Source organism: Petromyzon marinus, chromosome 55 (assembly GCF_048934315.1).
Source record: "Petromyzon marinus isolate PM22_M1 ecotype Great Lakes invasive population chromosome 55, UKy_Petmar_22M1.pri1.0, whole genome shotgun sequence".
NCBI lineage: Eukaryota > Metazoa > Chordata > Hyperoartia > Petromyzontiformes > Petromyzontidae > Petromyzon > Petromyzon marinus.
In genome coordinates this window covers 1,799,580-1,818,899 of record NC_133721.1, presented here as the reverse complement: position 1 = coordinate 1,818,899, position 19,320 = coordinate 1,799,580, and the positions used below count along the sequence as shown (strand labels likewise).

The 19,320-nt window shown below is 45.5% G+C and overlaps 1 pseudogene; it reads right to left on the bottom strand.

Annotated features, from left to right (window-relative positions):
* Positions 1-10,754: 10,754 nt before the first annotated feature.
* On the bottom strand, positions 10,755-14,659 carry LOC142905589 (exosome complex exonuclease RRP44 pseudogene; annotated as a pseudogene).
* Between the last annotated feature and the right edge of the window lie 4,661 nt (positions 14,660-19,320).

The window sequence follows — 19,320 nt, the reverse complement described above, 5'->3', positions numbered from 1 at the left end:
ACGACCTCTGAATTCCTTGCGAGGAGGATGATATTGAAGGAAGGTTAACAGCAATCTAGAGACAGTAGAACCCCTCTTAAAGACGGTAATTGGTTCCACGAACACGAGCATTAAAGGATTTGGTCATTAAGCGAGTATAGGAAATACGTGTTAAAAGCTTAATTCGTTCCGATAGCATCGAAAGTTTCCCTTGTTCACCCAAAAAACGTACTTTATAATATTTAAACAATGGATATTAATACATAAAGATACTAACATTATAAACACATCATATTAAAATAAACACTGTTAATAAATGCATGAATTCATTTTGATTTAAAACTTTCGTGACTGCAGGGATTCATATTCTTGGTTCTTTCGGTAAATTCACGTAGAAGGGAAACAATAAAATAATAAAAATATACAACAATAAAATTCTCACGACGTTTCGACTGCAACACAAGCAATCATCATCAGGTGTGAAAACCACAACAAGAAAATTTGAAAAAAGTGGCGGTTATTTTAACGTTAGCACCACGGAGAGAGATTTGATAAGCCATTTCGGGTCTTAATTGATTGATCACGCTTAAGGTGGCTGTCAGAACGCATCCATTATTTTTTGTCTCCCCCCTCCTCTTTTCCGAACATAGATGGACTCGTCCATCTGAACAAACTGTCAAATCTCTCTCCGTGGTGCTAACGTTAAAAATAACTGCCACTTTTTCAAATTTTCTTGTTGTGGTTTTCACACCTGATGATGATTGCTTGTGTTGCAGTCGAAACGTCGTGATAATTTTATTGTTTTATATTTATTTTATTGTTTTCCTTCTACGTGGCATTAATTCATATTTACTGTACCTACAAGAGCCCGTCGTTAACAGGGAAATGGTCGGTTAAGCCTACACATTGAGCTCTATGGAGGCCCGTTGTTAAGCGATTAGTTAACAAGGGTGGTCGTTAAAAGGGGTTCTAACTCTACCTTTGATTTCGCCGCCTTCACCAAGATGTCGTAGTTGGAAGGCGGAGGCGCCGGGTGGCGTCGGAGCAGCGCACACTCGGGGAATTCGCCTACGATGCGCTCCGCCACGGAGATGTTGGCGAGCAACATGAACTCCTCCACCATCGAGTTGGTCTCCCTGTGTACACGCACCAGTTTCCGCCACCACAACACATCAACCACAAGGGTCAAGATTCTTTATCTTAGATTATTTTGCTGATAATAAATTTCCCACGTGATAAGCCACTTTGTTCAGCTATCATTTGTGGTCAGGGTTTTACTTGGTAAGATAAAAATAGTTTAGTTTTATTTGTATATTTGTTTAAGTTATTTGTTTACCTTTCCAATACTTTGCAATCCTAACGTGTGCTTGTATTGTTTGTTGTTGTAACGTTGTGACCTGCCCCAACTGGACATCTGTGAAAAAAGAGCTTTATAGCTCATCGGATTCTTCCAGTAGAAATATATATTTTGATTCTGATAGAGAGATCTGCACAACAGTCGGATCGCAGTCATGGGAGGTGTCTTGTTGACGAGACTCACTTGAGTTCCTTGGTCTGCAGGTCGATCGGGTCGTGGGTTTCGCTGTCCATGTGGAATCGGACCTCAGGGGATGCCAGAGTCAATGCCCTACGGGTGGAGAAGGGACATGAGCGATTATCATGTCCAGCCAAAACAACACAGAATCTTAATATAAGACACTTCACAAACTCAGATATTTGAGTTGAACATGCACAGCTCGTTAAGTCAATCCACTGCTGGATGAGGGCCGCCCCATGTCATACGGGTCGTGGGGTGGTTTTACCGTACTTAACCGTGGTGGTCAGTACGCGTTGGCAAAGGTGGGGGAGCACAGACATGGGAGCATTAAGAAGAGTAAAACAATTTATGTCACTGCATTGTCCTCTATTGCCCACAATGTAGCCCCACAGCAGCCTGTAACACTCCAATCTAGAAGGATGTTATTAACCAGGTAAAACCTTAACTTCTTTATTGTTGCCTTCATTTCCGCATCTCCAGCTTCTTCAGCCTCCCACTCCCAGCCCCACTCACTTCCCCCCCCCCCCGGCATTTTGCCGTGCTCGCCCCTTTAATCCCTCTAGCAGCACCCCACTTCCCCTACCCCACACCCCCCATCTCTATCTCTCCCCCCTTGCTCCCCCCCACTCTCTTACCTATATAGCCTCTTGTTACAACAGCCCTTTTTTGCCCACTTCAGCAATTGTTTCTGGCTGTGGTTGTCCCACCTGAAGAAGGACGCTTGTGTTGCACCCGAAACGTCGTGATTTAATTTAGTTGTTATTTTATTTTATAGTTTTACCTACGTGACTTTACCGAAAAAAACCAGAGTATGAATCCTGTAACACTTGTTTGTGCATGATATTCACCCAAGCCTCATGCATCATGGGGTCAAAAAAGCAACAGGTGCAGCCTTGCCAATTGCTTGCTCAAGCCACTGCTGGAAGAAGGGGGCTCCCATAAGAGGCGGCCCCTCTAGGGATACACCCTTTTACAGTCCCTCTCAATGTATTTTAGCCTACTCTTCCACGCTGGCCGGATGTCTTAGAAGACACGGGAGTAACCACACTTTACCGCGCCACAGGCGACCTGCCGATCGACTAAATGCGGTGCACACATTAATACGGCTCATCGCTCCAGTGGCAGTGGAGGGGATGAGGATCTTGACAATGAGTTACCCGTTTTGAATGCACCTCTGCTTGAGGATCTTGGCCAGGGAGTTGAGGCCACGCAAGCTGCTGGTGACCGGATCCTTCCGCCCGGCGTCGTCCATCATTAGCTGAGCCTCTGTGTACGTCAGAGACGCCTGCGGGGATACGATGAACACACCACGGGTGAACCATGGGGTCCTCGCAATTACACAATGCCCACGCCTGATCCAAGCCCAAGCCAGAACTCAACAGATGTCTACGTGGCTCCCGATGACCACTGAGGGTTACGCTCACCCAAAGAAAGTAAAATTGATATATTTTTTTAATTCTCAAAGCTGGAATTTAACCAAATTTAGTGCAATGTAATTTGGTGGTCTTTCGTGCAGTGAGTTTAACACGTAGGCTTTCGTGACCAATATCATCCATAATACAGGTTGTTTGGGTTAGATTGTGTAAATACATAAATGTGTCGTTAAACCCGCCACCACCCGACACAGCCGACTAGTAAGGGTTGTCACATAAACAGAACGTGGCCAATTCGTCACTGGTACAACACACCGGTGTGCTGTACTCGTGACGAATTGGCATGTTCTGTTTACGTGACAACCCTTATTAGTTGGCTGTGTCGGGTGGGGGTGGGTTTAATGACACATTTACATATTTACACGATCTAACCTAAAAAAACAAACCTGTGTTTTGTGCAGTGATTGTTGACTGGACAGAGACCATCAACTCACTACTTTCATGTCCTACCTCGCACCTCCGATTAGCACAGTTGGCTACGTACGGTGCGAAAGAAGTTCAACATACATACTACCACTTGTGAACCCGGTTCATCTCGCTCCACTTGTGAACTCAGAGGTGCAAGCTCAACGCTCTGACCTCTCAGCCATCCGGAAACCTCAACTGCACTAACATAGCAAGGCACCGATACAATACACGTGAAAGCAAACGAGAGTTTTACAAAAACTGAACGTCTGTGGGGGGGGGGGGGGGGGGGGGAATCACCTTGGAATTGATGATGCTCTTGGTAAAACGTGTGCTCACAATCTCAGCCTTTGGAGTCATCTCCCATATGCACGAGAACGCCAGCCTGCACGCGCACAGCACATGCACCGTCGCCATTCACCGTCGAGTGGCAGAGTCGTCGACATTGGAGTGGTGCAGGGTGTTCACTCAGGAAAGCCTCGCAAAGTCTCGAGACTCTTTTTCAGGAGGGTCTTGCCAAGTTTTTGGTAGTCGAGTCATTCTTTCAGCAGCGGGATGTTTGGCCAAATACCGGTTTGGGTTGTTACAAATTACTCAACTGGAATATATATGTAGCAACCATTGTTCGACTGCAAAAGCTTTGCAGTACCCTCCCGAAGTTATGAGATTCAGTGAGGCTTTCCATGGTTAAGGATCATAGTAGTAATAACACGTTTATGTTAGCGATGAGAGGAAACCTGATAACCTGGAGTCAACCCATACTAAATAGGGGGAGAACATACAAAATCTACATGGAAAGGCAACCAAGTCGGGCATCAATCTTAGGCCATTCTTGCTGTGAGACACGTGTTACCATTGTGCCATCCTGGTTTGGCTGCTTATGTATGTACACATGCTTGTGTGGATCTGTACAATGACACTTAAACAGTGCCACGCATCATGGGATTACATGTACACCTGGCAACAACGCACGTTAGCTGCTGAGTATGGGTTGCAATGTGCACACTCGCGAGTTCACAGTTGTTGGTGCATCTCACCGGTCGACGTTGGATCTCAAGGAACACAGGTTTGAGCTCAATAACTCTGGCACCATATCAATCCTCTGCAGGCGCACAAACACATAAACGCAACAACTTCTCTGTCAATAAACACAATCTGGCAAATACATATGCACCAACTCAACGAGTGTTTTGCAAGCAAACCCACACATGATTAAGTCACCTGCAGGTAACTGTTCAGCAAGGGGATGTTTTCGCGAATGCCAGTTAAGATTGTATGGGTTTTATTTAGAGGAAATCTGATGAATCCAGAGGAAACCCATTCACCAACAGGGGGGAGAACAAACAAAGCTGCAAGCAAAAAGGCACAAGAGTTGAGTAATCAAACCCAGCGTCTCCTTGCTGCAAGGCACGAGTGTTACCACTGCGCCGATAGCCTGCCGCTCATGTCACGGTACATCATATTATAAGAAATCCACAAAAATCACCTCGTTTAAAACATCATGAGAGATATTTAGCATTGTTGTTGCACATTTTTTTAATTCTAATTCATTTTTAAGTTATCGTTATTCATACGGGAAGTACTGAAAAGCACGCAAAAAAATGTGGTGAAAATGTCAAATACAATTACAAAGTTGTGGGGAAACTGGTACCGCGATGATCGTTACATTGTAATATTTTACATCATGTCGTAAAGTTAAGAATGAAAGGATGAAATCGGCGGGTCGTAAAACACTTGATATTGTGGCAAGAAGAAATCCACATCTCACCTTCTCACACAGGTAAACTGTGGTACCACGCAGAGATGCCTCCTCATCCAAGGCATTCCCCGGCCAGATAAAATAGCTCACATCGGCGATGTGTACCCCAACCTAGAACACACATTAACACACCGTCACCACCCTCACATGCATGGATGTGTAATGACAGGGTGATACCTGCCGGCCTGTAAGGGTAATTAAGGTTATAGCTGCATTACATAATGCCTTATTATGAAGGGGCGTATCTGGGGTAAAGGTCAACGGCGGAGTCAGTCGAGAAGCTCCGGGAACCATCCCGAAGGGCCTAGAAGGTTCTAGAAAGGGGGCGTGGCCAGAGGTGGAGCTTGGCCACTCCAGGCAGATATAAAGAGCACCGAATCAGAACTTCGGGGCTGTTAGCGTGGGGTCTGGGTCCTGGTTGCGTCGCTACGGTCGTCATCACTTCGTCTCCGACCACGTGGCTGGTTCTTCTGCAAGAGCAGCTCTGTCTCCGCCGCTACGCTCGTCAACCAGCCAGCGTAGCTACGCAGGACGCAAATGGGCTGCGTGTTTGTACAGCCTAGGTGTAGCCGCGTTACGAAGTGTATCGCCCTGTGTGCTTTTAATAAATAAGACGCCTTCTACTAGACGTCTGGCGGAAGTCGCTCACTCCACATGCATGCATAACCTCCACCATAGCCACTCCAACCAAAGCACAATAATGTGAAATGAAATGCACACCCATTACTACCTGGTGCATTCATTGTGAACCAGGCATTCGGCCAGTGACGTGGACACTTAGGCCAGTGGGGTCTTAGCCATGGCTTGGCTCAGGCTTGGCTCTCGCGCAACATGCATTGAGATTATTTCTATTATTTTGGCTGCTATAAATGTCCAAATGATGGGCCACTTTGTTGAGCTATTCAGTTGTGGCCAGGTCACTAATCAAAAATAAATCAATACCTCAGTGGGCTTTTCCTGGTAAGATGGGGATGGTTTAGTTGTATTTGTTTGTGTTTGGGTTATTTGTTGATCTTTCTTGTACTTTGCACTACTATTATGTTTTTGTACTGTTTGCTGTTGTAACGTTCTTACCCGCCTCTACTGGACATGTGAAAAATAGCTTTATAGCTCATTGGATTCCTCCAGTATAAATATTCTGATTCTAATTCTCAATAAGCCACATCAAAGCAACGCTTAAACCCCAAGCTGCCTCTAAGCATGGTTACAGCCCTGAGCCTCCGTGTCCCTTGTGCCTCCACGTATATCTCTGCATGCTCCCAGCCACGCTCAGAATTTCCGTGAGCTGAGCCTGAGCCAAGGCACAGCTGAGCCACTCATACTTCTTTGGAGGCAACGGAGCAGATCAAGCCAGAACCGAGCCATGTTGAAGTCAGTCCTGAGCCGAGCAGAGACCAAGAATACGGGCACTAAGGCAACAATGTTTGGAAACTTAATAACAGGAATATTTTGATTTAAAGCTTTCGTGACTGCAGTAATTCATATTCTTAGTTTTTTCGGTAAAGTCACGTTGAAGAGAAACAACAAAATAACAAAATATATATAAAACAATAAAAAATTCTCACGACGTTTCGACCATAACTCAAACGGTCATCATCAGGTGTGTCGGTTTGCATAAATTTATTTTGAAAACGGCATATTTATTTATATATATAAAAATAACGTTTGCGTCACGCGCAACGATGGCAGTTTGCCAGGACTAGTCCATCTATTTTTTGAAAAGAGGAGGGGGGAGACGAAATTTGTTTTTATGTATGCTGTCTGAAAGGCACTGTAAGCGTGAACAATCAATCAAGAACTGAAATGATTTATGGAAGCCAGATGGCTTTGTAAGCCATCTGGCTTCCATGAGAGATTCGTTCATGAGGCTATCCACATATACAAACACAGAGACAATTTCAACCGAGAAGATGGATTCTATCTTAGCAATCATTGGAAAGATTTGATAAATCATTTCAGTTCTTGATTGATTGTTCACGCTTACAGTGCATTTCAGACAGCATACATAAAAACAAATTTCGTCTCCCCCCTCCTCTTTTCAAAAAATAGATGGACTAGTCCTGGCAAACTGCCATCGTTGCGCGTGACGCAAACGTTATTTTTATATATATAAATAAATATGCCGTTTTCAAAATAAATTTATGCAAACCGACACACCTGATGATGACCGTTTGAGTTATGGTCGAAACGTCGTGAGAATTTTTTATTGTTTTATATATATTTTGTTATTTTGTTGTTTCTCTTCAACGTGACTTTACCGAAAAAACTAAGAACAGGAATATTGTCCACCCCTTTGTCAATCCACTGCAGGATGAGGGCTTCTCCATGCTGTAATGGGTTGCGATTGTCATTTGACCTTGCTTTGTTACGATGGTCAATGCAGGTGGTGAAGGGGAGAACTTGGGCAGTTTTTTTTAGATATCACTCTGTACCGGTGTTAGCCATGACTGGAACTAAACCAGCTTGACAGGATGAATGTGCAGTGCACTTATCATTGTGCCACTTAAACTCCCCTTGTAACCTCCGCTAGCATTGACAAAACCATGAAAGGAATAGGCACGAATTACCGCGACCGTGACCACGATTACCACCACCAAATGAATACCTCGGTGTTCCCATTGTCGAGCGGTTTGCAGTGTAGGGCATCGTCGATGTCTGTGCAGCCTGGAGGATCCACACTGCAGATGGACAACGCACGAAGGTCCTCCCTGCCAGCCTGGTCCTTGTACGGGACACACACAGCACCAGGTTCAACGAAACGCTGCCTTACAACAAACAAAACACAGGGTGAGCCATACATGGGTAAACCAACTTCATTCTAATGGCGTTCTATCTTCTCAATAGGCGACTGAATATTCTGAAAGTACAGTCCGTTCTCCTATAACTCTGCGTGTTTTCATATCGTGAATTAGATATAATGCGATGAATGCATTAGGGAACACATTTTTTTCATAACATGGATGCGAATTGGATAAAAGGCGATCGAGTGAGCAGAACTGCGTTGTGCGAGGCAGAATAAGCGGTTGTACGGTTGCCTCGGTGTAGCATCACACAAGGCGGGATGTTTCTGGATGCTTCTAGATGCTACTCACGTACCCGAAGTCTTTGTTAAGCCTGCGTACGCATCTCACGTGTTATCGCGGACTGTGCTTTACCCTATATTATTTATTATGCGATTTTTCCACAATTCGGTGTTCTTCAGGAACGCAAGTACAGCGTTATAGGAAAAAAGTCTGTAGTCCCCTTGCTCCATTCATTTATGTACTGGACCATCTCCACGGCTACTGCAAAGTCCTCCATATCCTGGCTCACCACTTTGATCCGCATCTCTCGAGGCCTGCCTCTCGGGTCTCCGCCCTGGTGCTTCCATAAGTCCATCGCCTTCATTCCTCCGATGTGAATTTCCTCTCTTCTTACGATGATGTGTCCGAGCCATCGACTTTCTTTCAGGTCGACGGCTTTTCTATATACGGTCTGCGGTAAAGGCGTAGAGCCCCGTGGCTTCTCGTTCATGCCAGTGCAGCGGAAGGACCTCGACTGGAGGGAGAGCTCCAGAGAGGCCCTCTAGAAGGTATTCTACGCAGGCCAAACATCTTGAAACTATTGCGGTTTGACAGCACGATGATGATGATGGGGGGTGTTTTCGCATTTGTCTATTGTCGGGGGCCTATACGTCGGGGGCCACACGTCATGGGCCACACCAAAGGCCACCCAGGGGCCACCAGTGGCCCGTGGGCCTTGTAATAAAGAACATTGAAGTAAAGGATTCTCACATGCACGACCGAACACACCAACACACCGCAGGCGTAAGAATTGAACTCAATCGATGAATTGACATATCGTCACACGTCTCATGCGTACCTCTGCTGTGATGCTGAACGTGGGAGGGGGCAGGCATGCAAGTACGGCCTGGCTGAAGGGCTGGTGTGGCACGTCGTGCTCCAGCAGCAGCACCTCCGTCTCCGTCTCCTTATCCCCACATTCGCCCAGAGAGCGCACAAAATGGCCCTGCACAAGCACACCGACGATTAGCACGGTTGTCTACGTATGGTACGGAAGAAGTTCAACATGCATATGCACATACGTGGCCAATCGTCACCGGTATCCCTTTTCCACTGGTACATTGGAACCCAGACAGTGCAGATCTCTCGAAGTGTCTGTGGTCACCCACTGGCTTTTTGCCGTGTCGAACCAGAACCAAACCGTAGTATGCTGGCCCCACAAGGCATCCAAATATATCCGGGGGTCGAGCAGGGCCAGGGGCGGGGCTAGCGACACGTTAATTGTGTGACGGCAGTCAGTACACCGCGGGGACGTGGCACCACAGCGTCATCTGCACGTGCCTAGCCTTGTTCAAAGCATTGACCGTCCATGGCATGGATTCGCTTTTGCAGTGGATAAACAACCTGCAGCCTACTAAACCGTGCCAGCCATGGTGTCGCTCGGTTGTGCAGTGGCAAATAGGTATGAAAAGCACAACCACAATGCCAACCTTGTACCTAACGTACATTATGTAGAATATTAACCGACATCTGTTTAAACAAAGATACAACCCAAAGAATACATCTTAACAATATATTTAACTTTTCACCAATTTTGTTTCTCATTGTGTTAATGGTATCGCACAAGACAAGCAATCTATACAAACCCTTCGTGGTCAAGGACGACCCACAGGAGCAGACATAACAGAGCTACTTCTAAGATCCATTGAAGTGAAATGCAGTCCAAATTGTAGGGGGGCAGTGCTTTTCCAACCACTCTGCCAATCAAAGTAATGTTCATCACATGGCAGTCAAACGCAGTAGTTTTCTCAGAGATGGAAATCAAACAATCGAAGTGCACGACCAAATTTAATATCGTTTTTGGTGCAGTTATTGGTGACTGGGCTGAGACTATCAACTTACAACACCTTAATAACCTAGGTTGAATCACAGGTGAGTTTGCCATGCTTTCAAACAAAAAAATATCACAGTGGTGCCACTTCATCCACCCTGACTTCCAATTCACCGTGTCACCGTTCGTGTTTTGGGTTCGACGGCTGTATTGCATACAGAGCCGCGTGGCCGCGCGTCAAGTGACAGAAGGATGAGCCCGACGATGCCGACCACGGGACAGACGGGTGAGGTGTCACGGCGTCCGGGGCGTCACGGTGCAGTCGTACGTTCGGGTAGCGGGAGTGTCGCAGCCAGCCACCGATGGCCACCACGATGCGGTGGGCCTGCAGGGACGCTGCTTGTCTTGTCTCCACCCGCACTCGTGGCATGCGGCGGTCCGCGGGCGTGAACAGGTGGCGGGTGGCCTGCAACACGCCCAAAGAGCCCCCAGTAAGGCATTCAACAAACTGTTTGGGCAAGTGCCGTCAGCACACACCTATTCAAGCTGGTACGGCAAACGACGGGGTGGGTACGGCCAGCACCATGCCCGACCGCCTTTGTCTCCACAGCGCTGATGTTTACATGCCACATCAGAGACTCATTTATGGCCGAGTCGACCTAGGGAAGGGCCCAAGACAGGTTCAGACATTTGGCGCTGTTTATTGGTTATGAGCGATAAATATAATCCAACTCGGGTCCCAGGATTCGTAGCGCAGCGCGCTAACCGCTACATTACCGCTCCCCACACGTACACACACACATGCAGATCAGCCCACCTCCTTGATTGGGCTGGGCATGAGCATGCCGCACAGTGGCCTCGAGTTCCGCTTGATGATGCCGACCACTTTGCCAGTGGGCCGACGCATCTTCCCACTTTCGGCTTTCAGCTGGAGACCAAAACAAAGGACAAACATCGTGTTGCGTAATCTAAGCAAGAGCGACGACAGCAGCAGCAGCTGGGATAGCACCGGGAGATGACAACGCAAACTCAAATGAGCACTCACCACAGTAGCGTCTCTCTCACACACTGAAATAATGAAATAACTATTTTTTTAACCAACTCACTGCATAACACAATACAATTTGGCTTGAAGGGGAAGGAGCAATCCAAAACAATAGCGCTTAACCTGCGGATGTGGTTTCATGCTGTGTCTCATCAATGTCAATAATGAGACTCACGCTTTGTTAAAATGACAAAAGATCACAGTGAGGAGTCCTCCGTAAATATTTATAAGTTAAAACAGTTCTGGCGATTGATAGAATCAACCGGAACACGCCCATCAGATACCACACGTTTAAAAAAAAACCGCGTAAGCTTTTGCGACCAATATTATCTACAACAAAGGTTACCCTCCCATCTAATTCACAATTTGATGCTTAATCTCTCGATTCTTTATGATTTCACTGATTGACATTTTCTCTTACCTGCTTAGCACATCAGTCACCCTATATGTGTTTAATGTTTACGTAACGTTTTAATAAGTATAACTGTGCAATGATCAGCCTATAAATAATCTGCCCAAGACAACTTGCACTACATGCGATTTAATATCTAACACTTGTTTATGTTTGTGCAATATTGTCGACTTTTCATAAACCACAGTTGTTTTCGTGCCAATTTCAATTAACTTCATTGCTGTACTTTATTATGTTTTGCATTTTGTCACTGTGGTATGTATGCATGTAGAACTTATTTCGCACCGTACACAGCCAACCATGCTAATCGGAGGTGCGCGGAAAGGACAACAATCTAAATACAAAAAGCAGTTCTAAAGAAATTAGTTTTCAATATAGAGGCCACCCTGTGACCCAGGTCACTCTCGCAAATGATACGTGTCCTGATCTCTTGAGTTCTAATTAAGTTAATTAAAATAAACATTAAAAAGGAGCTCAGACCGTGGAAGCGCCACCGTGTTGAGCCTGGATATGCATAACAGGTGGTATAGGCTCTGCGCCAAAATGGCAGGCAGCAGAGCGCAGTACAGCAAAATGAACTGTTGTCCTGTCCTTCTATGCTCCTGATCTATGCCCCCCCCCCCTTCACCAACCCGCACCGAAGTATGGTCAAATAACCCCTACGTACATACAAAAATAGTACGAAATGATTAGCACTCCTGACTTGATTTTGAAGTAATGTAATGTAAAGTCATTTAATAAACGCAAAATCAAGCTAACAGCATCTCTAATGTGGATTGTTGTCAGGTCACACGGTGTTCATTATATTCTTAGTTTTTTCGGTAAAGTCACGTTGAAGAGAAACAACAAAATAATAAAATATATATAAAACAATAAAAAAATTCTCACGACGTTTCGACCATAACTCAAACGGTCATCTTCAGGTGTGTTGGTTTGCATAAATTTATTTTTAAACGGCGCATTTATTTATTTATAAAAACGTTAGCGCCACGCGCAACGATTTTGCAGTTTATTTAGAACTAGTCCATCTATATTCTGAAAAGAGGAGGGGGGAGACGAAATTTTTTATAATGTATGCTGTCTGAAAGCCACTGTAAGCGTGAACAATCAATTAAGACCTGAAATGGTTTATCAAATCTTTCCAATGATTGCTAAGATAGAATCCATCTTCTCGGTTGAAATTGTCTCTGTGCTTGTATATGTGGATAGCCTCATGAACGAATCTCTCATGGAAGCCAGATGGCTTACAAAGAACCTCTGTCTTGGAAAAGTCAATGGCATGTGAGCCTACTGAATTATAACAATGATCTGCCACGGCCGAGGTGTTGGTCCTACCGTGTTTAAGGTCTGCTTTGTGTTCACGAATGCGGTCCGAGACATGGCGTTTGGTTTCTCCAATGTAACTACTACCACAGAGGCAACTTAGTTTGTAGACACCAGGGTATTGTATGTCCGGAATCACATCTTTTACAGACGGAACCAGATCACGGATTTTATGTAATGTGTTGAAACGGACCTGAATCTTGTGTTTATTCAAGATTTTGGAGATCTTTTTTGTGATCCCCGCAATGTAGGGTAAAGTGATGGTTTTGAAAGGCTCCTCAAGAGGGTTCTTCTTCGTGGTTTGAGTGATAGCTTTGCGGATTGTATAGTCGGAGTAACCATTAGCCCTAAGAGCTTGGTGTACGTGCTTGAGTTCACTGCTTATGTGTTCCTGGTCGGATATGCATTGGGCTCTATGATACAGAGTCTTGATGAGATAATTCTTCTGTGATGGATGGTGGTTGGAATCCGGTTTCAGATAAGCATCCGTATGGGTAGCTTTCCTGTAGACAGAGTGGCTCATTGAACCATCAGGTCTCTTTTTAATTAGGACATCCAAAAAAGGTATCTTGCCATCTATTTCGACTTCCATGGTAAATCTGATGGCTGGGTGTATGGAATTGATGTGGTCGAAGAATTGGTCTAGAGCAGGCCGGCCATGTGGCCAGATGACAAAAGTGTCATCCACGTACCTCTTACATAAGGTTACGCGCAGAGTGGCAGTCTGGATGGCGTCAGTCTCAAATTTCTCCATGAAAATGTTAGCTATAACTGGAGAAAGGGGGGAGTCCATTGGGGTGCCCTCAGTTTGTTTGTAGAAAGTTCCATTCCAAGTGAAGTATGTATTGGTTAAACAGTGTCTCACCAGGGGGGGTACCTCAGTGTTTAGTCCTTGATGAACCAAGTCTTCAATGATTGCAATGGTGTCAGGTACAGGAACCTTGGTGAATAAGGAAACTACATCAAAACTGACAAGCAGGTCGTCTGGGGACAGGGAAATACCCTTGATTGTCGATACCAGGTGAGTAGAATTTTGTACCGCAGAGGTGGTCTTTCCAGTGAAAGGACGCAGGATTTCAGACAAAAAACGAGCTAGTTTGTAGGTGGGGGAGCCGATAGTAGAGACTATGGGACGAAGGGGTGTATCTACTTTATGTATTTTTGGTAAGCCGTATAATCTTGGTGGCCTGGCAGCAGAAGGTTTCAAGGAAAACTGTTTAGATTGATCAATTAATGCGGTTGAATCAGAAATGATTTTGTTGGTTTGTGTGACGAGGCTATGGTGGGATCTCTTTTTATTTTTGTATAACTACCATCGTCGAGTAATTCTTTAATTTTGTTGTTGTATTCTATATTCTATAATTCTTTAATTTTAATTATAATTCTTTAATTTTGTTGTTGTGTTCATTATGTTTAAGGTCTCTCTTGAAGTGGTTGAGTCTTTGTTGTTATTCTTTGTTTAAACTATATTAAAACTATTTAAAAACTATAAACTAAATAACTTTACCAGGTAAGGACCCTGAGAGCTATATAGCTCTTTTTAAGTGACCTGGCCACAAATGATCGTTCAATGAAGTATCTTATCACATTTGAAATCGATAGCAGCCAAATACTCTAAGTGCATGTCAGATTGTAACTGTGGAGAGAAAAGCCGGAGGACCTGGAGAAAAATCCATGCGACCACGGGGAGAGAGACACGCACAGTGCAGGTGTCTGGGTTTGATTTTGGTTCGGCAGTGTTGACGCTCCACTCACCACATCCTCCTCATTCTCTTCTGCAACGTCCCCTGCGACGCCCTCATCGTGCAGGACCAGCGAGGAGGGGGCAACCCAGCGCTCCTCGGGGAACATCTCCACGCACACGATGTCGTCGTGCATCGCGCGGTTTAAATGATGCAGCCCCTGGATCAACACCTGCACGCAGACAAAAAAGATCCCCCGTATAGCCTTAACAGACCGCTGGGCCAAGTGTTGTTAGAGAGCAGCATATACAGTAAAACCTTGGATTGCGAGTAGCTTGGTCTGCGAGTGATTTGCAAGACGAGCAAAATTTTTAATAAATATTAATTTGATAAACGAGCGAGAGTCTTGCAATACGAGCAGCTTTGTACTGCTGAGCGTCACGTGATCACAACTGATATACGAGTGCTTTGATATACGAGTGCTTTCGATTACAAACACGTTTCCGGAACGAATTATGCTCGCAATCCAAGGTTTTACTGTACAAGAGTTTTAATACCACGAATAAACAATTTAAAATGTAGGACTATGAACCCATGAATCTTCTGAAACCAATGTTTTTCAGTAACATATGTTCAAGCAGGGCAATTTCTGGACTGGGTTTTTTTTCCAACAAAGGGCCAATGTACCTAATTGTTATTTAATGTTACATTTTGGAGGTGGAAATAGACCATTCATTTTGTTAACAAAGTAGTCACAACCATCATTAGACCTCCTTTGCCAGTACCAAAATATAATAGGGTTTTTCCCCTTTTTTCTGGCAACAAAACTGAAACCTTTTACAAGGAATCACGTGTGCATTAACCACGATACTTGTGGTGAAAATGCAAACAAAAACACACTGATAATATTTGCAATATATGCGTACGCCTTTTGGCGTCCTCTGGTCTCGCACCAATTGGGTCGAGGCTCAAAAGAAAGCCGTCCCTGGTGTGGACCAATCAGTCTCAAGGACAATGCATATATTATCATAGTGTGTTTTTTGTTTGCATTTTGACCACAAGTATTGTGGTTAATGCACACATGATTCCTTGTAAAAGGTTTCAGTTTTGTTGCCAGAAAAAAATGGAAAACCCTTATTGTTAAAGTAGTCACAATTAACGTATATACTGTAGTTGTGGTGGCGTAGCTATCGAGTGTGCAGGCAGTGCAACTGCACCAGGACCCACAGGCCGGGGGGGGGCAGGAGCCAGGCTACGACACCTACGTAGGGTGCAAAAGACGTTCAAAATACAAATATTTTAGCCCAGTAGCTCTTAACCTTTACTGCAGCCTTGCAGTAAAGGTTAAGAGCTACTGCTCATGCCAAGAACGCTATGCCACTGTTTCATTATAAATTTGTTTTTAAAACTCACACAGATACGATCGAACAGCATTGTTCCTTCCAGATGCAGGCTTGTGAAACATGTACCTCTTTATCACTGTCACCGTCCCCTCGCACCCTCAGAGTCCCCTCCAGGTAATTCTCACGACTCGCAAGGAAGGTTCCCTGGACAAACCGGCCGGAGCGCACACCTTGCTGCAGCTGGGACAGCGGGAGATGTTCGGGGAAGATTACCCGGGACTCCACCACATCCTGCACACGTACACAGCACACGCACGGCACATGCACGCGTCAACAACAATTTTGCAACCGCCATCACGTAACGAGACGAAGGATCCAGTCTGATTTATCTCAGATCAGTACGGCCATCCGTGTAAGAGAACGTTCCACAAAAGCGGATATCATAGAGCTACCTCTAGAGTTTCACCCTTCCGTCTCTGCTTTTTGCTAAATATGCCACGTCATTAATCTAGGATTTATTTGATTGATTGACCATTGCTCGTGAGGATGAGACGTTCTAAAAGGGAGCTGTTTAACACGTATTCTATCGCGACCAATATTATCCATAATAAAGGTTTATTGGGTAAGAGCGCGTAAATGTGTGTAGTTAACCCGGTACAGCCAATTAGTAAGGTTTGTTACGTAAAACAAAACGCGTCAATTAGTTACTACTGCAGCACGCCAGTGTATTGGAGAGTAAACCCACAACACTTACAAATCGAGTATATCGTTTCCCTGGCGATTACAACCAGCGAAACGTCGTACTCAGCGCAAGGCAAGTGTCCCTTTCTTCAGTGAGGCAGCTGGATGCAACGCGGAAGTGAGGGGTCGGACAAGGGTGCAGGCCCACACCATAAATATGAGGGGGGGGGCAGAGCTGATGCACGCATACGGAGTCTCACCTGCTCCGAGGCCAGTGCCAGACGGTCAATCAACTCAGGGTTGTCCAGCAAGCTGCGCACGTATTCCTCCACTGGGGGTACACAGACACGCGCAGATAAACGCAGAAATTATAATTGGCGACACGATTTACCGGACGATTTGGAGTGCCACCCAAAATGTAAATGTGTTACTTTTCAAGTCATGCCTGCTGGATTTATTAATGTTCCTGTTTAACTGAAGCACTGTTTAACAAGAGGCACTACAGACTTGATTCAAAGCTTTCGTGACTGCAGGAATTACTCTTTGTTTTTTTTCGGTAAAGTCACGTATAAATAAGAAATAATAAAATAACATAATAGCGTACGACGTTTCGGTTGCAACACAAGCAGCCATGATCAGGTACAGAAGAGCTAAATTTACGAGAGAGAGGAAACACATAACCCCAGATGTATATACATACACACAAGTAGGGGGGAACTAACACAGATACAACAGGGGACACAGAGAGAGAAGCATACCAAACAAACAGGGTTTAGCAAAATTTGGAAACCATATAAAGCAACACACACGGTCGGTCAAAACACAATTAGCGCATAGTCTGGTTGATTACGCTATTTCAAAGATTTCTAAATTGCAAGTTAAGTATGAAATTTAAAATACAGACCACGCACACACACATAGACATCCAAGTAGAGCGAACCAGCACAGACACGCACACAGTGAAGTTGCCTTAAATAGGCAGAGAAGGTAAGGCTGAGAGACAATGGGACAATTTAGCATGATGTATGCATGGAGCAAAGGGGATGCAGCAGCACACACTCGGAAACACCAAGGCCCACACACAGGCAGAGACAGCACAGAGACACAAATCCAAGCCAAGACACAAAGGCAGATACACAAGCAGAGACAACACAAAGACACAAGCCTCATACCTCCCCGTAGAGGTGGTTCAGACTTGATTCGAAGCTTTCGTGGCTGCAGGAATTACTCTTTGGTTTTTTTCGGTAAAGTCACGTATAAATAAGAAATAATAAAATAACATAATAGCGTACGACGTTTCGGTTGCAACACAAGCAGCCATCATCAGGTACAGAAGAGCTAAATTTACGAGAGAGAGGAAACACATAACCCCAGATGTATATACAGACACCCAAGTAGGGGGGAACACAGATACAACAGGGGACCTGGCTGTGAGGAAATTGCTGGTAACGCATGGACACATCACCAAAATTTGCGACTTTGGGCTGGCACGGGACGTCCAGACTGACCCCAAATACGTGCAGGGCAATGTGAGTCCTAACCTTACTTAGCATCATCAGCATCATTATCAGTATCGCCAATGTCATCACCATCATCGGGATAGAAGGCCCATCACTTTAATTGTACTCAATGTTTTTATTTTATTTTGCACAGCCCCTAAGAAAAAAAAGAGTGGGGGATGCTGCCACACACGGGGGTGTAATGGCTTCCCCACCCTAGACTTGCAATCTAGAGGTCGGTAATTGGATTCAATCTCTCTGCTCTGCCGACAGTTTAAAATATGGGGCAATTTCACAAATCGCCTTCCTCCTCCCCCCCCCACCCCACCATGTGGTACACGGGGTAACTCTGGCCCAGAATAACCTGTGGTGGTGACCACCAGGCTAACTACACTAATTACAACATGACTAGCTACGACAGACCGGGACCACAGCTCGGGTCCAGGTTCACGTGTTGGAGACTCGGTAGAACGTAGACGCAGACAAAGGTTTCTTCAAGATGAACAACAACGCCAGTCCCTCTGGGGGACCCGGCTTATATTCTCTGTGGCGTGGCTGGCTCCGCCCTTGGCCACGACCACCTTCTAGAATCCTCGAGCAGCAGGATCTGGACCCCGACCACGTGACCACCCCTAGCCCCCACTTGGGGCCCCTTTGTAGACTTAACCGGTCACGTGTCCTCTCGGGTCAACCAGAGTGCCATGGCCTTTAGTAACCCCTTTCATACGGCCGGCATTCCCACACCCTATCCTGTCGGGCTGGCACTGCACGCCAAGCGTGATGCCATCCAGCTGATCAATCAGCGCTGACCGAGCCCCTCTAGGGCCGGTACTACACCCACACCAGAGTGGTATCCGCGATGTCAATACACCGCACGCCGTGCCTCTCTAGGGCCGGCACTACACAGTGACATCCCGTGATGTCACTACACATTTAACCCTTCAGGGTAGTGGAGGGCTAGATGACGCTAATTTGGCCAGATGAATATGTGGCCTCACGCAAAAAACGTATGACGAATCGCAAAGCATCGCCCTGAACTGAATTTACTGAACGTATTGTTGTTGTGCTTGTGGCCATGCGGTGATGTCCGTTAGGTGCCTCTGCCTGTAAAGCGGATGTCTCCAGAAAGCATGTTCCATGGGCTCTACAAGGTGCAGAGCGACGTGTGGTCATACGGCGTGCTACTGTGAGAAATCTTATATTTTGCTGAGACAAACTTTCACTTGCCACAAACATTCGGGGCCCTGAGTACAGAACATACTCACAGCAGACAACAATAATAGTCTTAGCTTACACTATTATTTTTAATTGCATAAAGTTGTTGCGTGCTTGGGCTCCAGATGCCGAAATTACCTTTTAAAAAACGGCTACCAGTCTCATCAGATCTCA